At 42.6% G+C, this 24164-nt stretch overlaps 1 long non-coding RNA gene across 1 annotated transcript in view; it reads left to right on the top strand.

Moving 5' to 3' along the window:
* The first annotated feature begins 2045 nt into the window (after nt 1-2045).
* LOC122813508 overlaps nt 2046-24164 on the top strand; it is a 56704-nt gene continuing 34585 nt past the window's right edge. The window contains exons 1-2 of the long non-coding RNA XR_006366699.1: nt 2046-2183; nt 17076-17094. This is a non-coding gene — a long non-coding RNA (uncharacterized LOC122813508). The remainder of the gene's footprint in view (nt 2184-17075; nt 17095-24164) is intronic.

Genomic DNA, 24164 nt, shown 5'->3' with positions numbered 1-24164 from the left:
AGGACTTCACAAGAAGTCTTCTTTGCTTGTTTAAGCTGAGGAGGGAGTGTTTCCAGTTTAGGAGGGCTTGCTTCTTACTCTTGGATAGCAATTTCTTCATCATAGTGTAAAGCCTGTTAATGGCAGTTGACCAACAGGAAGGTTTGCTCTTCCTTGAGGAGCTTGTTTTGGTACTATCAGGTACAGTCGACTCAATGCAGGTATACAGGTGTTCATATAAAGCATTGGTGTAAAGTTCTGCATAGTTACCAGTTCCATTTGAGGGTGGAGGTGCAGTGAAGCTACGTAAAAGGCTTTGGAGGTGCAAGTTTGAAAGTGCTGTCCATGGGCTGTAGCCCATAGTGCTAGGCCCCCTTTCAGTCCATACTGCTGTAGTCCTCCAGTAACTTGAGATTTTTTGGGTCAAGCTTTTGCCACCTAACTGACAGTGTAGAAATCGCTATCTTCAGCATCCATGTGAACCAGAACTGCAATTTTTTTTGCATAATTCAATTTTTAAGGTATTTCTTTAGGGTATCTTTTTGTTTTTTTGCCTCAACTTGGTGAACTCCTGGAATGTATATATTCAGGTGAGCTGTGAGCTGCTCTAGTGCAGTTTGTCTATAAAACATCACTTAAGAGAATTTTGCTTTTCAAATAGTGCTTTAATCCATTTTTCTCTAGTCCTTCATGCTTAAGGTGGCTACAGAAACCATGAAGTAGCAGGCTGACATGCCATTTTTCAAATCTCTAAATCCTTAAAAAATGTCTGTTACTGTATGACACACAGGCACCTAAGGTAGTACAAGCCAAGAATGAAAGTCGTAGGAAAAGGCTGCTACTGCATTAAAGACATGGCTAAAAAGATTGCATTTTTATAGTATGCATAGCAAGACTGCGGTCTCTGCCATCTTTCACAGGGCTCCTCTTGATGCATATGTTGTGGCTATATGCTTATTGCAAGTCACAGCAATCAGGGGTACGGTATCCACACATGAAGATTGAACTAGGAGACACTGTTTTAAGAGTTCCTGTACTTGGAGCTGTTCAATTTCAGATATGAAAGTCTTGGGTGATCACTGTAATGTTTCTATAAGTAGATGTCTGGCTGCAGAAAGTAACCCACTCGCCAGCCCCTTGTCTTCTTTTTTTCCTAAATCTTGAGTTCTAGCACTGCAAAAGCAGGAGGAAAGGATACATTGTGGGACATAATGGGGATTAGCAAATAAGGGTTACATCATTTTTATTGATATAAGAATTTGGAAGCCTGTATGTTAATGTGAACATGTTTTCCTGCTGATGCTGCCAGTTGCTAATTCAGTCTGCAGTCTAAAGCCTGTAAATGTTACAGTACACTCTACATTAAACAGGCGTTTGCTTTTCAGTGTTAGTTTGCTTTTGAGATTTTATGCTGACTGTGTATATTATGTCTGATAATCCTGACACTTGACAAATTATTTTGCTTGGAATTTTCCTGCATACTTGCATATGCCTTGCAAACGTGCACTTGTTTTTACACCCTTTACTGTCACAATTCGATACTGATGTTGCTGCCGTAGTTATACCGTGAGTGACGTTGTCTTTAAGCTTTGTTGTGGCAAGTGGCCCCTTCTATTATATCTTGCAGTAGACTGCATAAATAGCATTCAACCTCCCACCAAAAAATAAAAAAAAAATGCTGTCTTATTTTTTTATTAAGTGGGAAAGTTTGATTAGTGTACAGAAATGTTCCAGATGCATGTCTTTGCAACCCTGTTAAAGACATTTCTGGTACTAGATGACAGAGTATGCTCAGAACAGGAATTCTCTTGTCTGTCAGGGGACTAAAGTGCATGTTTGCATCATTTCTCATTTTGTGTGTGCATGGAGGTGTACAAGTCTATGTAATTTTATTTATTGGGACAGAGCACAGATGAACATAACCCAGGCTATTCCTGAAGTTGGTTGTAAACTAAAACTGCAATCAGCATATATGAACAGCAAAATGCATTCAGGGTGTTGCAAAAAAACAGAAGCTTACATTAAAATGAGGTCATTACCTCTGTTTTAATCTGGATATGCAATTCTATAAGCATCTGTTAAAGTTTATATGTCCAAGTGTGTCTGACCTGAATGTATATAAAAAGAATTGTAATGTTACTGGTTTTTTACAGATTCAGGCGTGGATGCTGTTGCTGTCATTGCTGCTGTACTGGTAATGACTGGTAAGTGATTCTGAACTGTACTGGTAATGACTGGTAAGTGATTCTGAACTGTACTGGTAATGACTGGTAAGTGATTCTGAACTGTACTGGTAATGACTGGTAAGTGATTCTGAACTGTACTGGTAATGACTGGTAAGTGATTCTGAAGTATACCTCTCAGCCGCTGTAAATCTGCCCTTTTACCACCATATAGCCTATGAAATTAGAACCTGTGGAGGGCTAACTGATACACACTGACGTAACTGTGCTAGGAAAGGGTAGCAATGCACTTTTTTCATATCCCTCATTCCTGTTCATCGCAACCTCAAAGATTTACAACTTCATAAAAGCTTTTACAGTGTGTAGTCACAGGAGCCAATAAATGCGCATTCAGTTAGAGCCACTTGTATGGTTGTACGCATCTTGGATGACCGCTTGCAATCAAGCAAACTAATAAATACCCCAAAATATTTCAGCTTACTGCTGTCTGAAGAGTCTAATGGAACCCCCCCCCATGCTGTTGGAACCCCTTACATTTTAAATATTGCTCTTATGTACTTAAAGTTGCTAGTACAACAGGTGCTACATTAACAAGGGATCTTCTGAAAGTTAAGTCTTTAGAATGATGATTTGACTGCATCTTCAGACTAATAGGGCTTTAGGGTGACTGCTTACAGGGTGATGTGGCACTATTTACTCAACCACTTGCCACCACAGAGTGTGGGGCTAGAGAGGTACAGAACATAAAATCTTGTGAAATATTTGTGGGCTACATACCAAAACGTTTTTTTATTACTGCATGTTACACCTATGTGTAGAAATTATAATAGTGCTACTGTGTTTAGTGACAAACAGTCTCACTACCTTGTGAGAATCATTATACAAGATATGAAAACAAATCAATAAACCTTGCTTTCAGTTACCTGCCCAAATAACCATGGATCCCTTCACTAACTTCCTGTCTGCCATGTCATCATGACAGCTGGGGGCGAAACCTTACTTGCATAGTTAGCAGTGATATACCCACACTATCGTACCAGGCCATACCCATGAGTTCTCAAAGCATACATAAATTGTCCCTGCAAGATTTCTACCCACTGGAGCTAGGAAAATGAATTTGATTTACACAGCCTTATGTACAGTAATATGGGAACTCCAAGCACAAAGATTTATGGCAAGAGTGGTACCGTGGTATCTGATAGCTTAGTACTGTATTCAGCTACCACTGCCTAATGATTATGCACTGAAGGACTGTTCCAGCATGTATAGAGTAGGCCCAATGGCTCCTCCCTTCCAGCAGTGATCTGGAGTTTGGTTGCTTAAATTGGTATAAAATGCCATCTGTGAAGGGTATGCTGGAAGGTTGGCCTCACTATCAAAACCACCGAATAAAAGTTTCCCTTTTAGGGATGGCTCATTAAGTGACTTGCTAAGAGCTACACAGTAGGCAAATGGAGGTGGATGGAACCAAATCCTGTACTCTGGACTGCAGGAACCAGCTCTTGAACAGATCAGAACCTTAATCCTTTGCTGTAACTACTCTGGGTAGTGTAGTGTACCAGGGTCCTCTAAACATGGTAATTGAGGCCAGGTTTGGGTGGAGGGTGAATGTGGCTCCCCTAATGTGCCTGTAGTTTCCCCACCTTTCCATCAGCCTGGTTGGAGAACTTTTGTAAATTCCTCTTTCACCAGTGCTGGTCTTGGCATACTCCATTCATGTGATGCATTGTCTATCTTGATTCACCCAGTGATGAAGACATCACAAGCTAACTAGCTGGCCGTCGTGTTTCAGCCACCCCACAGCTTCCTGGGAACTCTCTTCATAAAGGAGGGGTGCAGTAGAAATTCCTTGTTTTGCTTGATTTACATTAACCAGGACACCATGTGTAAGAGGTGACCTTAAAAGGTCAATATACCTGACTGCAACTGTGTTGTATTCTGAGATGGAGGGAGCATCTTCCCCTCCCTCCCAGATGTCCCTCACAAACATCTTTCTTAGGATGACAAAAACATCTTTACTAGGTAGCCTTTGCAGTGTCTAAGAAGGTGACTTCTAGGATGCTGCTTCTAATCTCAAAATTCTTCAGGAAGAAATGCTAATAAACCAGTTCCCTTGAAGCAACAAGGTAATGTGGAAGCCATTGTATTCCACTTGTGTATCAGGACTCCAGTCTTACTAATACCAAGGTATGGGGACATTTTCTTCCTGAACTCTCCCCTTGCAAATGTTTTCCCAAGTCAGAAGGGATGAGACCTGCACTGTATTGAGACCAGAGGGAGAACTTGAACTTGTAGGGCTGCACACTATCCATAAGAGGTAAGGTGGTTGCAAGCACCTCTCAAAGCCTGTATGGAGACTTCCAGGGTAACCTAATCATCCCAGATGAGGTCCTTCATGTTTACCTTGCAATAAAGCCCATGTGCCTCTTATTGCACCCACTTCTCTAAAGTCAAAATTACTGCCAAGAGAGCTACAGTTGAGTCTGAAAATCACTTTACTACATTTTATATCTGACCATAATGCAAGTCAGTTAGGAAGTGGGTCTATCCATTGTAGTGAAAAGGGCACTCCAGTTGCCTGCCCAGTCATGTCTTTCATCCAGACACAGGAAAGAAAATGGCTTGTGGGTACTGCTTAGTTCTTATTAGCTGCTGTATTGAGTGACAGGGGCTTAGTCGCTAATACAGAGAGGATCAGCTGCTGTACTGAGTGACAGGGGCTTGGTCGCTAATACAAAGAGAGCGTTTCAAAGGACAACCAATCTGATAACTGGAGACTGGAAAGTGAAACAGCTTATAGCTGATGTGGCTATGAAGCTACATTGTAACAGCTTAACTTGTTTTTGAGTCTGGGTTCAGATTCCATATGCTTTAAAAAATGGAAACAAGAGGAGACTTTTTTTTTAACTTTAGTAGAAGTACTGTAACTGAAAGGAATATTTTTGGTTTCTTCAAGAGTGCCGCAGCACAAAGCTACTGAAAAATGAACATGAGAACATCTGGCAAGGAATCATGGTGACTGTAAGATGCATAGCCATGTAAACATAGTTTTTGTCATCCTTTGAATACTTAATTGTGCCTACCTCCCAAATCAGAGGGCCGTACATAACCCTGATGTAAATTTGTGTACCATCCAATCCTCAAGACAAGCCTTAAAGGCAAAGTACTACTACAGGCATTGTTTCAGAATGAACAAACTAGAAGCATTTCAGATGGTTCTTTCCTGCCATGAGAACTGTAGATTTTTCACAACTGGTCTTTCGAGCTAACTAGGTAAGATACTAATTTTTAAGTATTTTGCTGAATGCTGTTTTTTTACTGTGAATGTTTCCCACAAAACCATTTTAGCCCCATTCCATCTTCCACTGACACCGAATAAGGTCCATAAACCCATTAATTTTCCTCACATAGGGGTGGTGACATCCTGCCATGATCCTTGCAACATGTGACCCTTCCCTTTTTATATGCCATTGTTAATGGTATCCTGCTCTAGCTAGGCGATACTATGTTGTCTCCAATGGGAACAACCTGGCTGCAAGGTGATCCCATAACTCTCCACTGGATGTGAAAAATGGTGACTCACTGACACCCCCAGATCCACCCAGCTCCTTCAGAGCTGCTGATTGAGATTAAGTTTTTATTTAATCAAAAGCAATGCTCACTTTTTGGAGCAGAGGGATGTAAAATAAAAGTAAAAACATTTTGTCTTCCGTTTTGCACAGCTTTGGAAGGAATGGCTTTTGCTCAGGTATCCGAATCAGTTTTGTACTTCTAGTGAAACTGTTATCCATGGCATACTGTGCATTTTACCTTGGGTGCTAGGCTTCCATAGCCAAAGCATAGTTTATTTGCTAAGTTTTTCTGCATAGCCACCTATTTTGAGCATTTTCTGGCTTGTTAAACTTGATTTCTGCATTAGTAACTGTATTTAGAGCACAACCTAGAGCTGTTTACTGAATTTCCTGTTTGCACTTATTTTTAAAATCGTTTTTTTCTCAAAACTTGCATTTTATCTGTCTTTGGCCTAGCACTCTTGTGTGGGGTCATTTACTGCACTGTTATAACTTGTTGATACTTGTGAACCTCTGCTATCTCTGAAAAAAAAACAAAAAAATCTTTCTTTTTTCCCACTTTTCTGAGATTTAAAGAAGTTCAGTTACAGGCTTGCTGTTGTTGAACTGTTTGTAAGTTTCTTGGAGGCCATTTTTTGCTTGGGCTAAAGGGAAGTCTCTCTGTTGATCAGTGGCAGTGAAAAACATTGAGCAGCCTGCCTGCCCCTGTGGGAGTGGTTACTGACTTGGAAACTGTAGATGTTCATCGTGCATACAGCTGCAGTAATCACAGATGGGTTTTCAGCCATCAGGCGGTCCCTCGGTCGGCCGAATTCCAAAGTCTTGGTCCGGCGTCGGTTGTCGCCGCCACTCTTCTGACGTCAGGAAGGCCAGAGTATATAAGACACAGCCGACGCCATGTTCTTCAGTCTTTTTTGCCGCGCGGTGCCCGAAGCAGAAGCAGTTTGCAAGTGCCGGTCGGCCAGCTCCTGAATTACGAAAATATTTGGAACCGAAGTCTTCATTAAAGCTAAGTACCCGTTGAAACTTTTCTTGCCTCAGACTGATGTCAGAAAAAGTTAATAATTGTATTTCTTGTGGGAAGCAAATACCGCATAAGGATTTCCATTCCCTTTGCATACCTTGTTTGGGCCCAGACCACGACGTCTCGGGCTGTCGCTTTTGCGCTACCTTTAACAAACGTACTATCAAGCGTCGAGCGGAGTTCGCCCAACATTATTTTGGAAAAGCGTTTGACTATAAAATGTCGTCGGACACTCCGGCTACCGCTTTACCCAAAAAACGCAAGGAAAAGGACCGACACACAAAGCCCATGGTCTCCGCTGACACCACTCCGAAACAGGCTCCACGTGGTCCGGTTCTCAGCGAGACGCCTTTGCAGTCCCTGACTACCGACGACACTACTTTGGCGGTGTCCTCTGTACCTGAGACCGCTGGGTCTTCGGCCCTTTCCCAGACTACTACCGAAGCCCCAACTTATGTCAAACCTACTAATGTGGACAGGTCCACCTCCACCCATGGTGTATTTAGGCCTTCATCTACTTTTTCTATTAAGGCTTTCACTAAAGCCAAAGCAGTCAGGCATCACACTAGGCCTGTTGCTTAAGGCCCATCTACTGGACCCATGCCTAAGAAACAGATGCTTAAGATGGCTGAGGACCTTATAACTCTTATCAGAGGTTCCCAGCCCCCTCCTGACAAGAGACCCAGAGTGGAGGAAGATTCCCCCTCCTCTGACCAGGGATCCATTTTATCAGAACACTCTGATGCAGAGGAACACTCTTACTCCCCTTTTGAAGATTCGGATGCAGAACAGTCCATTCCTTCTGTATCCCCCCCTGAGGATTTTTCCTTTGGGGAAACCTTGCACACTTTGGGGGAACACTTCCATTGGGAAGGCCAAGACTTTTCAGACTCCAAGAAAAGACTTAGGGAATTTCTTTGGTTACCTCAGCACAGACCTCTGGCTATACCCCCTGTTTTGGAGGTACTGGATGATGTCTATTCGGAGGCTTGTCTTAACCCTGATTCTCTGCCTCCCGCACCAGTAAAGCCTGATAGATATTACAGAGTACCCAGTTCTCACCAATTTCTCTACAAGGGCCATAATGCTGACCCTGAAACCATTTCACAAGGACCTAAAGGACTAAAGGCCTCCACTGCCAAGAATCCACTTCCTGCAGAAAGGGAATCTAGGTCTCTAGAAAGGTGGGGTAAGAAGGTATATACCTCGGCTACCCTAGCAATGAGGGCCTTAAACTGCCAGTTTCATATGATAAAATATCAACAGTTCTTGCTATCACAATTAAAACACAAAATGTCTCAACCTGAACAACCAGATTTAAAATAGTTACAGGATATGATGCATAGTGCGGAGCAAGTGGGTAAACACACCTTACAATGTGGTTATGATGCCCTAGAGGCCTCCAGTAGAGCGGCGGCTATAGGATCAGTCATTCGCAGACATGCCTGGCTTAGGGAACAAAATTTGCCTGATCATGTGAAAGCTAAACTTCTGGATTCTCCTTTACAAAAGGATGTACTTTTTGGGTCTAATGCTGAGGATATACTGCGAAAAATGGAAGAAAAAGCCAAATCTATGCAAAATGTCAAAGCTCTCTTACAGGTCCAGCCACCACGTTTTAGCAGGAATTGGCCTTCAAAAAACTGGTCCTTTCCAGCCACTGACAAGCCCCAAAGAGGTAGATACAGACGCACAAGGGGCAGAGGGCAATCACAAGGATCATATAGAGGCAGACAATGGCAATCTCCAGCTCCAAGAGGTAGTGAAGACAGTGCACAACAATACAGGAAGCAAACCCAATGACTCCCTCATTTCCATGCCAAGCAAGTTTCAGCTGGCAGCACCTTTGGGAGGGAAACTAGCATTATTTGCAAGCAATTGGCATATTGTCACAACAGACAAATGGATACTGGACATTATAAACAGAGGCTACAAATTTCAATTTCACACTCTTCCAAAAATGAGAGGCATGCCAAACCTGCCACAAAATCAAAGGGCAGAGGCACAACTGCAAATTTCAAAGCTCCTAAACATGAGAGCTATACAAAGGTACCTACTCACCAACAAGGTCAAGGTTTTTATTCAAGACTCTTTCTGGTGCCAAGAAAAGGAACCGACTGGAGACCCATTCTGGACTTATCCATCCTAAACACATTTCTACTCGTACCAAAATTCAAGATGCTCACACTACAGCAACTTCTTCCCATGCTGGGCAAGGAGTTTTGGCTGGTAACATTGGACCTCAAGGAGGCATACCTGCATGTCCCAATCAGACAAAGCTGCAGAAGATACCTCAGATTTCTTGCAGGTTCAATCCACTATCAATTCTCTGCATTGCCCTTTGACTTATCTACTGCGCCCAGAGTATTCACAAAGTGCCTGGCATCAGTGATTGCCTATTGCAGACTTCAAGGGATACAAATCTACCCTTATCTGGACGACTGCCTGATCCAAGCGGACAGCAAACACATACTACTGGAACATCTGGCATATGTGACACGGTTACTGCTTTCTCTGGGGTACACCATCAACAAGGAGAAATCAAAGCTAACACCATCTCAGAAAATAACCTTCCTGGGTGCCAGCTTGGACACAAACACCCAGATGGCATATCTTACGCCAGAAAAACAAGGGCAATTATCTCTTTACTTCAAAACTCTAGCAAAAAGTACCAGGCTTACTGCAAGGAAAATCCTGCAGGCTCTGGGATTCATGGCATCTTGCATCCTTCTAATCCCATGTGCAAAGCTGCATATGAGAAAACTTCAATGGTACCTAAAAAATCTATGGTCTCAACACAGTCACAGTTTGGAAGCAATTATACCAATAATTCCATGCTTACAAAAGGAATTTCTATGGTGGGCCCAAGCATGTCAAGTCAACACAGGTCTTCCATTCTGCAAGCCTCAAGCAAAGCAAGTCATAACCACAGACGCCTCAGATTACGCCTGGGGGGCGCACATGCAGGACAGGTGCATTCAGGGCAGATGGTCCCAAAAGGAAAAGCACCTTCACATCAATCAAAAAGAAATGCTAGCGGTAATAAATGCAATTACAGCTTTCAAGGACTTCCTGCATCCAGGACAATTGCTGATAAGAACAGACAACACCACAGTAATGTGGTACATAAACAAACAAGGAGGAACACATTCATACCCCTTGTGCAGACTAGCCATGACTCTTTGGAACTTGGCTCTGGAAAGACAAATCGAACTTCAAGCACAGTACTTGCCAGGACTGGAAAACACACTGGCAGACACTCTGAGCAGGAATATGACAGATCCACACGAATGGAAGTTACATCCTCAGGTGTTTACGGAGATAATCCAAGCGTGGGGGAGGCCAGACATAGATCTTTTTGCCTCACACAGGAACCATCAATTGAAAAAATTCTGTTCAAAGACCTTCCATCCAAAGGCCTGGAAAGTGGACACCCTTTCATTCAGCTGGACAACATGGACAGTTTATGCATTTCCACCTCTGCCTCTTCTGCCCAAGGTGCTTGTGAAAGTAAGAACAGACAATCCGAAGATGATACTGATTGCTCCAGATTGGCCAAGGCAACACTGGTATCCACTCCTGAGGAGCCTAACACAAACTCCTCCCTGGTCCCTGCCTCTAATGCCTCTTCTGTTGACTCAGAACAGCTACAAAACCCTTCACAGTCAGCTGAAAACACTCAACCTCGCTGCATGGAAAATTCCTTAACACCACAACAGACCCTACTCTCCAAGGAGGTGCAGGATGTCATTTTGGAGGCCAGAAGACCATCTACTAGAAAAGCCTACTCCACTAAATGGAAGCAGTTTTGCTGTTGGAATGGGAAAAGAGGCCAGGACCCTAGAAAACTGAACTTGCCTCAGGTTTTACAGTACCTAGCTGAACTGCTGAACAGTGGACTTTCATTTTCTTCCATAAAAATACATGCCTCAGCCATTTCTGCAGAATTCGACATGGATCCTCCTTTATTCTCTCACCCACTCTTACGGCAGTTCCTCAGAGGGGCTAAGAATATAAGACCTCCAAGGAAGCAACCAATACCAGCCTGGGACCTTAATTACATACTAGAAAAATTAACATTGCCTCCATTTGAACCTGCTGCCTCAACAGATCTACAATATTTGTCCTGGAAAACAGCCTTCCTTCTGGCCATCTCTTCAGCTCGTAGGGTTTCTGAATTACAGGCCCTCATGGCGGTGCAGCCCTTCCTCATCTTCCATCAGGATAGAGTTTCCCTTCGTACTAATCCTTCTTTTATGCCAAAAGTGGTATCCAGGGTAGCCCTAAACCAAGCCATACACCTACCCACCTTTTATCCTAACCCTCAAAACAAAGGGGAAAGGCTACTTCACTCTTTAGACATTCATAGACAGCTTCGCTACTATTTGGACAGAACAAAGCCCTTCAGGAAATCAGAACAACTTTTTGTGTCCTATGCCGTAGGGGCTCAAGGGAAACCAGTTACCAAAGAGACCATTTCCAAATGGATTGGCCACTGCATACGTTTTTGTTACTCCTATCATGGGAAACCTGTCCCTACTGGTATGAGATCTCACTCCACCAGGGCCACAGCCACCTCTACAGCCTTCCTCAGGGGTGTGCCTACTAAGGATATTTTGGAGGCAGCCACTTGGAGTTCTGTACATACCTTCACAAAACACTACCACCTGCCCTTATATTCCAGAACAAGAGCAGGCTTTGCCACTGCTGTTTTGCAGGGCATTCTGGCTCAACCCAGTTCCTCATAGTACCTACCACCCAATGCATAGCTTTGGGACTCTACCCATCTGTGATTACTGCAGCTGTATGCACGATGAACATAGTACAGTTTTGTACCTACCATAAATGTAGATGTTCGAGTGCTAATACAGCTGCAGTACAGGTTTCCCTCCCTCCTTCCCTACTTGGTAAGGGCATGGGGCCTAACAACCTGCTCATACCTCCTGACTGGGTTATCCTGCTATGTTTTATTTGCTTGCTTACACTGATTTTGCATTACATTGCAATTCTTACACATGTACAAAAGCTTTATTTATGTATTGCCTTCCTTTTGGGGGCACCTGACATCTGGGGCAAGAAAGACTGAAGAACATGGCGTCGGCTGTGTCTTATATACTCTGGCCTTCCTGACGTCAGAAGAGTAAGCGACGACAACCGACGCCGGACCAAGACTTTGGAATTCGGCCGACCGAGGGACCGCCTGACGGCTGAAAACCCATCTGTGATTACTGCAGCTGTATTAGCACTCGAACATCTACATTTATGGTAGGTACAAAACTGTACTTTTTATTGGCCATTTTGGGTCAATTTCAAACTCCTTCATCTTCCTCTCTTAAAACCCTCTTTTGTGCGGTTTTGCGTGTTTTTGTGCATAGCGCAACAGCGGGCAGCGCCGCCTAATTGGGCTTAAACTATTCCTGGCTCCACAATGTCTGCTCTTCATTTTTTCCCTTAGAACTGCTCTCTCTCAATTTAAACACCATATTCTCATTCTAAGGCCCTTCACTGGTCCAATTAAGTAATCCTACAAGTTAGCACTATTAAACCATAGCACTACTTACTCTTATACTCTCTACAATTACCCTGTCCTCTACTGGTCCGTCTTAAATTCAGTTTCCCTATTTTACTCTAGCATGTCCAAAGGTCAGTCAATGGTTTCCTCTCCAGTCCAGCTGGTGAATCTGGGAATTTTGAGACAATGTTACAACTGTCTCATGTACACGGACAACCCTCTCCTCCTCCAGACAGGTTCAAATATATGTGAGAGATGCAACTATTTAGCCAAACTGGAGGCTGAGCTCTCTCATCTCAAAACTGGTGTAACCAGTCAGGAGGAGAAGGTAACCTCACACAACACAATTCCAGTATCACATAGTCCCACCACATCAGCGAACCAAACACATAAATACACAAAAACATACTCGGAGGCTCTAAATAAAAATCTACCTAAGCGACAGAGACCTCCAAAGCAGACATCCAAGCAAACGCTACCTCAAAACAAAACATGCACAACACATAGCCCACAAAGTCAGTGTGCCAAGCAGCCACAACCCTTAAGGCTGAATAACACACCTGATACTCTTGTAATAGTTGACTCTATTGTCAGACACACTGACGTCCCGCTCACCAGGCAGAATAAGGAGAAGGTCACGGTGAGCTGCCTGTCGGGTGCTAGGATCCGCCACATAACGCAAGCACTCAGGTCACTCCAAAGCAAATACAAATATGACTCAGTCATTGTACATGCTGGTGTGAATGACCTAAGACGTACCTCCCTGGACTACATGAAAAGAGACATAGAGGAGCTCTCTGATCATGTAGCCCAGGCTGGTATGACCCTGACCTTGAGCAGCATCTTACCCTCACCTAGAATGATGCCACAGTACAAAGACAAAATGATCGATTTTAACAATTGGCTAAAATTTTGGTGTCATTCAAAGGGGATCCAGTGTCTGTCAGCCTGGGATGACATGCTCGACAAGCCACGTTGCTTTACTAGGGATGGCTTGCACCTGTCACCACTGGGCTTTCGGATATTGGCAAAGGCACTTGCCACCCCCATAGTGCCTTTTTTAGGCAAGGCTCAAAAGTCAAACCCACCCCCATAGACAGCACAAGGAACAAGAAACTAAGGGTAATGCTTAACCTCAAGATGCACGCACTCGAAGCTCTCCTCAGTATGGAGAACATCGATATCTGTGCAGTGACAGAAACCTGGTTCAAGGCTCCAGAGAGCACCCCAGCACTACCAGGCTATACCTCATATCATGCTTTTCGGCCCCAAAACCCAGACCGAACCACAAAAGGAGGGGGAGTTTCCATATTTATCAAGGATATCCACACCTCCAGGTTAGTGGCATTGCATGAAGTATTGGAGACCATCCATGTGCAACTAACAGTGGGCAAGACTGCTTTTCAGTTTATAGCATCCTACAGACCATCCTCTCAAAGTTAGGAATCCCACTCGGCTTTCCTGAAAACATTGGAGAACATAAAGATCTCTCCAAACACCATTATATTGGGTGACTTCAACTACCCAAACATTGACTGGGAGCAGTACTCAAGCCCCAGCACCTTAGCCCAAAGGTTCCTGGAAATTATAAACTCAAATGCTATGGAACAACTAGTCACCACTCCCACAAGAGGGGACAACATACTAGACCTGATCATTACCAACATGGGGACTCTATGCTCCACACCAGAAGTATATCCCTCATTGGTAAGATCAGACCATAAATTAATTTCACTGGATGTCCACATCCCGACCCCACCCCCAGCCCAGAAAACCACAGTGAATAACTTCTCCAAAGCAACTTCTCACTTCTCAAAACCGAAGTGGAATCCTTCAAGGCCCCAGGGCCAGTGGAAACTACGGCAAAAACTGCAGAATCCTATATAAACGCATTCTATGGACATCTCCAGGAATGCATGGATCATGCTATCCCAAACAAAACCAAGATCCAATCATCCAAAGGCAGGCGTCCAGTCTGGCGGACCCCTGCCATAAATAAACTGTACAACAGAAGGAGGAAGCTACTACATGATAGAGCAAAATCCTTAATAGGGAAGGCATCTCTGATCAGTACTAGCAAAAAATTACGATCCCTCATAAAATCCTCCAAGGCCAGCTTCGAGAGAAAAATTGCACAGGACACCAAAGACAATCATAAGGCTTTTTTCAGTTATGTTAGGAACCTGGGATGCAACTCCCAGACTTGTTCTGAGTTGATTCTAAACGACAAAAAATACACTGAACCCACAGACATCGCCAATATCCTGGCAGACAGGTTCAGTGCAAACTTCTCCACCCCCACCACGCCAAAAAGAGCAAGTATCTATCCCGGCAGAGGGCTGCCTCCCAAACATCTCTGATGCTCAGGTGAAGGCTTCCCTCTCCAAAGCAAAAAACACTGCTTCCATGGGACCAGATGGCATCCCGGGTTGCGTCCTACATGAACTCCAAGAGGAACTAATCCCTCAAATAAAACAGCTATACAATCTCAGCCTCACTACAGGATATGTGCCCACAGAATGGCGTACAGCAACAGTGGTCCCACTCCACAAAGGTGGAGCCTCTATGGACCCTGGAAACTATCGCCCCATAAGCCTGACTAGCTTAGTCTGCAAGGCTATGGAAAGGATCATCATGGAGCTCATAAACAAAGACATTGGGGACCTACAGACACTAGATCCTACCCAATTCGGCTTTGTCAAGGGCAGATCCTGCCTTTTGAACCTGGTTGACTTCTTCAAAACAGTCACCAAAGCCATAGATGAAGGGAAGGTAGTCCACACAGCCTATCTGGACCTTGCAAAGGCATTTGACACAATACCCCACTCGGGCATCATAGATAAGCTATCCAGCTTAAATATAAACCCCTATGTCACAAGATGGGTCACAAACTGGCTCAAAGACAGAACCCACAGAGTGAGAGTTCCTGGAGCCATGTCAGACTCGAAACCGGTCACAAGTGGTGTCCCACAGGGTTCTGTCCTGGGACCACTCTTGTTCGGTATATACTTTTCCGAGGTACAGGCAAACGCGGGAGGACTATGGCTCACCAAGTTCGCAGACGACTGCAAACTGGGCGCCATAATCGACTCTCCAGCTGACACAAACATCCTTCAAAAAGGTCTCACAGAGACAGATGACTGATGCCAGCGCCATGGTTTAAATCTAAAAGCCAAAAAGTGTATAGTCATACCCTTTGGCAAAAACAATGTGCCCACAAATTACCACATAGGCGGAAACCCATTAAGTACAGAGAAAGTTATTAGGGACCTGGGGACCCAAGTTGATAGCAATCTCTCCTTTGACAGCCACATTGCCAAAGTGGTTAGAAAGACATTCTACATAGCCCACCTCATCACGAAGGGTTTCACATCTAGATCAAGAGAGGTAATCATGCCCTTTTATTCATCCCTCATCAGGCCCATCATACAATACAATGCCCCTTTTGGGATGTACCTTACCCGACACCTGCAGCAATTAGAAAGACCCCAAAAGTATCTCACCAAGAGGATCAAGGGTCTCAAACAGATGCCATATGCTGCTCGGTTAAAAATACTTCAGCTCTACTCAGTTGCATACCGCCTACTTTGAGGCGATCTATGCCTGACATACAAAGCTATGTCAAATCCAGAATTAATGGACATGCTCCACCTCAGTAAATCTAAATCCCTTAGAGCCACACGCTCGAGGGACTTGAACCTCAGCACAGAAATAAATAGAACTTGCTGGAGAGAGAGGTTCATAACCCAGAGGCTCCCTTCGCTCTGGAATAGAATTCCAGTTCATGTGAGGCAGAGCACCTCACTGAATCTCTTCAAGAAGAATCTCGATAGGTGGATGGGGGATTGTAGGTTTGTCCCAGGGATTACCCCCGTGTCACTATTAAACAGAGGCACAGTAAACTAAACCTTAAAAAGGGCACAGTATACTCAAATCAAGGGGTGGCGTAAGCCATACAGAATCGGGCTAGGCTTATAATTGCCCCAGGGCAGATAGCCTAGTATGAACCTATAAACCTATAAGAAGCATTGTCCATGGTATTTTGTATGCTATGTTTTATTGCATATAGGGAGGTTATGTGCTTGGAGAGGTACTATAATTAGGTACAACACCAAATGCATTAGTTTTCTAGAAGACTTTTCCACTTAGTTTGATCAGAACTTTTTCTTCTATAGTCGCTACAGTATGACATTCATTCTAGCAGTTGATCTTTTCTGTTGTCTTCCATTGCACTAAACACATGGCTTTAATGCACTGTGACTGCCCCACCTCTGTCGCTGAGATGTGTAAAAGATGCAAACAGTTGTCAGTCTAACAGCTGCTTGTCACGTAATTGTCACATAAGTTGTACATTTTCTAGTAAGTCCTAATGGAATAGACAGACATAAAGGGAACCTATTAGGTGGTTTACAAATTATGGCAGTACCTCCTCTGCTTGGGTCCTTTTGACAAATCTGAAGCCTTGTACTTTTGGTTTAGAGGAAGAATACAGTAGACATTAAAGCAAGACCTAAGAAATTCTCATTGGGCATGACTGAAGGCAGCAAGGAGATTCCACAAGCAGGCAGTACAACTGGTTGTATTTTAAATACTAAAGCAAACAGGCACAAATGAGCTTTGCTTATACAGCAAACATGAGGTTAATTAGTATATACATTTCCATGGTGTTTATTTTGATACTGTTGAAACTTTTTTTGAACAAGTCATTTAACCTAAGGGTACACAGTCGCTCCTGGTGATTTTGTTGTGCTGAATTACTTTACTAAAGCTCTAATATTAAAATCTCTTTCTATCTTCTCTTTCAGGAATTTTCATTTAAAGAAGGTGAGTAGCCCAGAAAAGGAGTAACTCTTTAAAAATGTTTGGTATGTGTATTACAGTTCTGTACTGTGATGTGCAATGCAAAGTGTTTTCTTTGTACATGGAGCTTTTCCATACTTGAAGGCTGCCAGCCTAGCAAGATATAATTTTATAGATAATTCTGTCATTTGTAAATATTAATATAAGCCACAGATTTGTTTTCTTAAATGGAAAAAAAAAATGCTGTTAGATGTGGAACTGCAAAAATGTAACCGTGCAATCTGCTGTAAGAAAACTGATAAGTCAAGCATTGTGAAATTCTTTGTCAAAACTCTGAGCCGATATGTCTAGATGGAGGCATTCTGCCTATTGTTTTGAGGTCAGAGTTAATGGCTGGAATTTACATGTATAATTTATTTTATTGCTTTGGCTTCCTGACCAGCTGCAAGATCAAAAGGGCTATTAACCTCTGAGTTCTGTTATCCGGGGAACCAGAAAGAAATGATGTATAATCAGTGGTACTGTGTTATCAATTTAAAGGAAAACAACGGGATATAAAATCCAATAGCTCTATCTGCTGTTTCCTTAAGTCCCCCTTATGTGCTACAGGCAAAAAAAAAAATAACTGCTGCTTTAAAATAAAATGATCTAAACTGTTTTACAGCTGAGCTTCCTAATTCTCCGTACTATTTTCGTTTCCGTTTTAAAACCAAAATTAAAAATGTCTACTCGTCTCTTAAATAATGATGTCACATCTGCCATAGCTCCTCAAGTAGATCCTGGGTGGTTTCCTCCCCCTAACTGACGTATACTCTGCCTTATTTGCATGCTGCATATAAGCCCCTGTGATCCTCCCACATGTGATGTCATAACTGCCTTGGCCAGCCCACTATTACCCTAATAAAACGGAGTAGCTGCTACGTGGAACTTCTTTTCTTTCAAGTGAATCCTGTCGGCTCCTTTCGTGTGAAGGACTTGCTCGTTGTTTGGATTGTCTCCCTTTTGTCGAGCGTTGGAAGAACTCGTAGTTAAGGTAAGTTCTAAGTGTAATTTTATAGTTTGTGTGCCCCTAGCCCTGATATTTTGTTCTTTTTTTTAGTGCATCTAATACTTAAGTGTGTAAAGCTCTTTTAAATTAGTAGTAGTAGTAGTAGTAGTAGTTTATTATTTTTCTAGTTTTGCTGGCTATTGGGATTTGTGTGCTCCATACGGTTTTGTTTGTGCAGTCGGCGTCTGTATTCGTAAGCTAGGGGCATGCTAAAATGTTGTTTTTTTTTCGTTATAGGTAAGTTTTTGTAATGTACGCTGAAACCACGTTGTCTTCAATTGCGCGTGAATGGCAGTAGTTGTTTGGTGCTTTTTCCGGTCGTCGCGTGTTTATTGATGGGCTGTTTGTGTAATGATTCGATAATCTGTAATGAAGAAGTTTGTGTTTGTGTTTTTCGCTTTTTCGCTTTTTCCCGGTTAATGGTCGCCATAGCAAAATTTTGGTCCGCTAATGATCGAGTCGATTTTTTACATGCCGGTTACAATCCTCTTGGGTTTTTCTTTGATTACTCTTGTGTGTTTTTTTTTTTTTTAGTTTTTTTGGTTTGCTTTTGGAATTAAGTGTTGTGGTTGTTTTTACATTAGCTAGGCGGACTCTCTCTCGACCTAAATTACATCCCAGCGGTGCGAGATAGACCGCTCTTTGCGGTAGTTATATACGCTCGCGATTTTTGATCAGGATGTGACTTGGTTACACAAGTTAAAAATAAAAATTGGGGGGTTGTTGCAATTAGACCTGAATGTGATGGATATACTAGGCAATATCCCAAGATTTATATTTAGAAGGGATAGGTCCTTCAAATAAATATTGGAGATGGGTAGTAGGACAGTTTCAAGTAACACTAACAGAAAGTGGGAACATTTTAAGTGTGGTATGTGTACTTATTCTAACTACATATTGGTGACTGAGGGTAAATTTTGTATAAAAGAAAAAAACATACAATACAAGGACATTTCAACTGCTTAAGTAAGAATGTGGTCTATATGGCCAAGTGTGAATATTGTCCAGTGTACAATATTGGAAAGACATGCAGACGCTTCAAAGATAGAATTAGTGACCATTTGTTTGACATCAGGAATGTGTAGGCTACTAATGCTTTGAGCAGGCACACTTTGATGCATAATGGGCATGGTTTTAAATTTTTAATGTTACAACAATTAGTTAAGGATGCAGAAGGTAGAGTTTTGCATGTGCACCTGGACATTTGTGAGTTAAAATGGCAATTGCGTTTAGACACAACAAATTATCCAAGTATAAATGATAACATGAGTATTTCAGGTATACTTAAGTTAAAGCATATTTTAGGATAGTTTTTCTTGTTTTATAAGCTATTGAACGTGATTTTAAAAATAAATTTGAAATATATGGTAGGTTGTTAGTAAATTACTGAATTGTGTTAATTAATTAATTATGCAATTGGGTAGTATAAAAGGGTTGTGTTGTAACAATGAGGTGTTCTGATGAAGTTCTAATATTGTTGGATGCGCTAAACCATTCTGTTCTTTGTGAAGTGGAATAAATTCTTGGATTTACAGTGGTGTGTGGCCAGTGATGTTTCTATTTTGGAGCTGTGTGTTTTCATTCTGGTTACTATGTTTGGTTGTGGTAACTAGTGTAATGCCATCCCAAATGTAACAAGTGCAATAGCATTGAAAATGTACCTAGTGCAATGCTATCCCAAATTTTCGTAGTGTAATGCTATTCAAAATGCACCTAGTGTAATGCCATCCCAAATATAACTAGTGTAATGCCATCCCAAATCTACCTAGTGTAATGCCATCCCAAATGTAACTAGTGCAATGCCACCCCAAATGTAACTAGTGTAATGCCATCCCAAAAGTACCTAGTGTAATGCTACCTCAAATGTTACTTGTGTAATTTCATCCCAAGTGTAATACCATCCCATATATACCTTGTGAAAAGCCATCACAAATGCACCTAGTGTAATGCCATCACAAATGTAACTAGTATAATGCCATCTCAAATGCAACTAGTGTAATGCCTTCCCAAATGTAACTACTGTAATGCCTTCCCAAATGTGCCTAGTGTAATGCAATCCCAAATGGATGTATAACTAGTGTATTGCCTTCCAAAATGTAACTGCTGTAATTCCATCCTAAATATACCTAGTGTAATGACTTCCAAAATACACCTAGTGTAATTCCATCCCAAATGTAACTAGTGTAATGCCATCCCAAGTATAATGCCTTCCCAAATGAACCTATTGTAATGCCTTCACAAATGTAACTAGTGCAGTCACATCCCAAATTTAGCTACTGTAATGCTTTCCCAAATGCAGCTAATGTAATGCCATCCCAAATGTAACTAATATAATGCTATCCCAAATTAACCTTGTGTAATGCCATCCCAAATATAACTAGTGTAATCCCTTCCTAAATGTACCTTGTGTAATGCCATCCGAAATATAACTAGTGTAATCCCTTCCTAAATGTACCTTGTGTAATGCCATCCGAAATATAACTAGTGTAATCCCTTTCCAAATGCACCTAGTGCAATTCCGAATGTAACTAATGTAACGCCACCCCTAATGTTACTAGAGTAATGCCATTCCAAATGTAACTAGTGCAATGCCATCCCAAATGTACATTGTGTAATGCCATCCCAAATGCACCTAGTGTAATGCCATCCCAAATGTAACTTGTGTAATGCCATCCCAAATGTACCTACTGTAATGCCATCCCAAATGTAACTACTGTAATGCCATCCCAAACGCACCTAATGTAATGCTATCCCAAAAGTACCTAGTGCAATGTCATCCCAAATGTAACTTGTATAATGCCATCCCAAATGTACCTAGTGTAATGCCATGCTAAATGTAACTAGTGAAATGTCATCCCAAATGTACCTAGTGTAATGCCACCCCAAAATTAACTAGTGTAATGCCTTCCCGAATGTAACTATTGTAATGCCTTCCCAAATGTACCTAGTGCAATGTCATCCCAAATGTAACTTGTATAATGCCATCCCAAATGCACCTAGTGTAATGTCATGCTAAATGTAACTAGTGAAATGTCATCCCAAATGTACCTAGTGTAATGCCACCCCAAAAGTAACTAGTGTAATGCCTTCCCAAATGTACCTAGTGTAATGTCTTCCCAAATGCACCTAGTGTAATTCCATCCCAAATGTTTAGTGTAATGCTATCCCAAATGTAACTAGTGTAATGCCTTCCCAAATGTAACTAATGTAATGCCATCCCAAATTTAACTATTATAATGCCTATTCTAAAAGGAATCAGGCAACATATGCAGACAACCCAGCAAAATGAAATTGTGGAGGGAAATAAAAATGTCCAAGGAGATATGAGGATGAGATTCATTACCACTTTTGAAATTGAAAATACAGGTAATTTGGGAAAGGTGGTTAATGTTAAATTCTGTTTTCTTTCCTTTTATAGTTTGCAGTAATATTTTTAAAATACTTTTCGGACCTTATTTCCTTCTTATGGGGAAAAGCTGTAATCAGGGGCATGCATGTTTATCCTTGGACGTTTAGTGAGGTTGTTTTCTTTGTGTTTTATTTTCGCAGTATGACTTGCTTTGTTTAGTATGTTTTTTGATATGGGGGGTAGAATAATCGAGGCAAAACCGGTAGTCTCTTGCAGTGGGGAGAGCTGAATAGGAACGCCAAGTAAAATGCAAGTTTTTGGATTTGTAAACTTGTGGTGTTTTATTTTAGCTGGATAAATAAACTGATTTCTGAGCACCTTGTTATTATCACAAGTCTTTAACACGCTTTCAGTTTGATGAAATTGTTGGGTATTGGTATCTTAGCAATGGTGGTAAATGGGTAGAAAGAAGTTAATATTACCGTCTTTTTGTAACTTGGAGAGTGTTGCAGGAGGTTAGTATCGAGGTACCTTGAGCCCTTTTTTTTATTACTATGGTTGTGTGTCCTGCTTTTCCTATCAGCTGAAGGCAGGATTGTAGATGTACAAAGTACTAGGCTGTCTGCCCAAGGGCATTTATAAGTGTGTGACTGCAAGCAAGGGGGCAAGTGTGTGTGTGTGTGACTGCAAGCAAGGGGGCAAGTGTGTGTGTGTGTGACTGCAAGCAAGGGGGCAAGTGTGTGTGTGTGTGACTGCAAGCAAGGGGGCAAGTGTGTGTGCGTGTGTGAGACTGCAAGCAAGGGGGCAAGTGTGTGCGTGTGTGAGACTGCAAGCAAGGGGGCAAGTGTGTGTGTGTGTGTGTGTGACTGCAAGCAAGGGGGCAAGTGTGTGTGCGTGTGTGAGACTGCAAGCAAGGGGGCAAGTGTGTGTGTGCGTGTGTGAGACTGCAAGCAAGGGGGCAAGTGTGTGTGTGTGTGTGTGTGTGTGTGTGTGAGACTGCAAGCAAGGGGGCAAGTGTGTGTGTGTGTGTGTGTGTGTGTGTGTGACTGCAAGCAAGGGGGCAAGTGTGTGTGTGTGTGTGTGTGTGTGTGTGTGTGTGTGACTGCAAGCAAGGGGCAAGTGTGTGTGTGTGTGTGACTGCAAGCAAGGGGCAAGTGTGTGTGTGTGTGTGACTGCAAGCAAGGGGCAAGTGTGTGTGTGTGTGTGAGACTGCAAGCAAGGGGCAAGTGTGTGTGTGTGTGTGTGTGTGACTGCAAGCAAGGGGCAAGTGTGTGTGTGTGTGTGTGTGTGTGTGTGTGTGTGTGTGTGTGTGTGTGTGTGTGTGTGTGTGTGTGTGTGACTGCAAGCAAGGAGGCAAGTGTGTGTGTGTGTGTGTGACTGCAAGCAAGGGGCAAGTATGTTTGTGTGTGTGACTGCAAGCAAGGGGCAAGTATGTTTGTGTGTGTGACTGCAAGCAAGGGGGCAAGTGTATGTGTGTGTGTGACTGCTGGCAAGGGGGCAAGTGTGTGTGTGTGTGTGTGACTGCTGGCAAGGGGGCTAGTGTGTGTGTGTGTGTGTGTGTGTGTGACTGCTGGCAAGGGGGCAAGTGTCTGTGTGACTGCTGGCAAGGGTGTGCATGTCTGTGTGGACAACTGCAAGCAAGGGGGCAAGTGCGTGCATGTCTGTGTGTGGGCAAATGCAAGCAAGGGGGCATGTGTGTGTGGGGGGGGGGATTGATTTCCCAGCTGTATTGTGTACCTAATTTCTTTTTCAATCACATTTTTGGTCCATTTTATATAACCTTGTGTTGGTTTTTTGTGGACAATTACTGCCAAATCAGTAGAGACTGAAGATAGAAAATAATGGCATACATTTCAGTTACAGATTTCATTACCTTTTGAAAAGTCATAATATTGCAAGACCTACTATTGGATGATCTTTCTAAGTTAATAAGAGCAATATTTAAAATTTCTACTTCTGTTTGTGCCTTTGTCCCACTTATGTATGGCTTAGTCCTGATTTTTTGTGCTGAGGTTCATAGGTATGACATGTGTCAGGGCCATCGCTGTCAGCCCGAGACATTTCAGATTGTGACATACTTGTTGCAGTGTATTGTGAGCTTATTTCATGTTTGCTTTTCATTTGTTACTGTGGTCATGGTTTCCCCATGAAGCAAGTAGATAGTTGTTTTCAGCCAGCAGATTTCATTTGGATAACCAACATTTATACATTTCTACATGTGGGTGCATCAGACATTGCTTGTTGCAGCACGTTGCTTGGTTATGTTACTTGGTAGTTTAATAAAGGTGAATATAAGTTATAATTACAACTGGAGTACAAGGAGAACTGGTTTCAGTTTAGTGCTGCTTGTTTTTTATTAGACTTCAGTTTGGCTAGACTTGTGATGGAAATGTTCCGAATTGGGCGGTATTGCCTTTATTGGTGCATGCATTTAGTGTGTGTATCTGTCTGTGTGTCTGTCACTGCTAGCGAGTGTCTGACTGCTGTCAAGGGGGCAAGTGTGTGTGTGTCAATGCTGGCAAGGGGGCAAGTGTATGTGTGTGTGTGTGTGTGACTGCTGGCAAGGGGGCAAGTGTGTGTGTGTGTGTGTGTGTGACTGCTGCCAAGTGTGTGTGTGTGTGTGACTGCTGGCAAGGGGGCAAGTGTGTGTGTGAGACCGCAAGCAAGGGGCAAGTGTGTGTGTGTGAGACTGCAAGC

The sequence above is a fragment of the Protopterus annectens genome, chromosome 1.part1, assembly GCF_019279795.1.
Source record: "Protopterus annectens isolate FY-2018-M chromosome 1.part1, PAN1.0, whole genome shotgun sequence".
Classification (NCBI taxonomy): Eukaryota; Metazoa; Chordata; order Ceratodontiformes; family Protopteridae; genus Protopterus; species Protopterus annectens.
The sequence above is the reverse complement of the archived record's forward strand: the minus strand, read 5'-3'. Positions and strand labels throughout refer to the sequence as shown.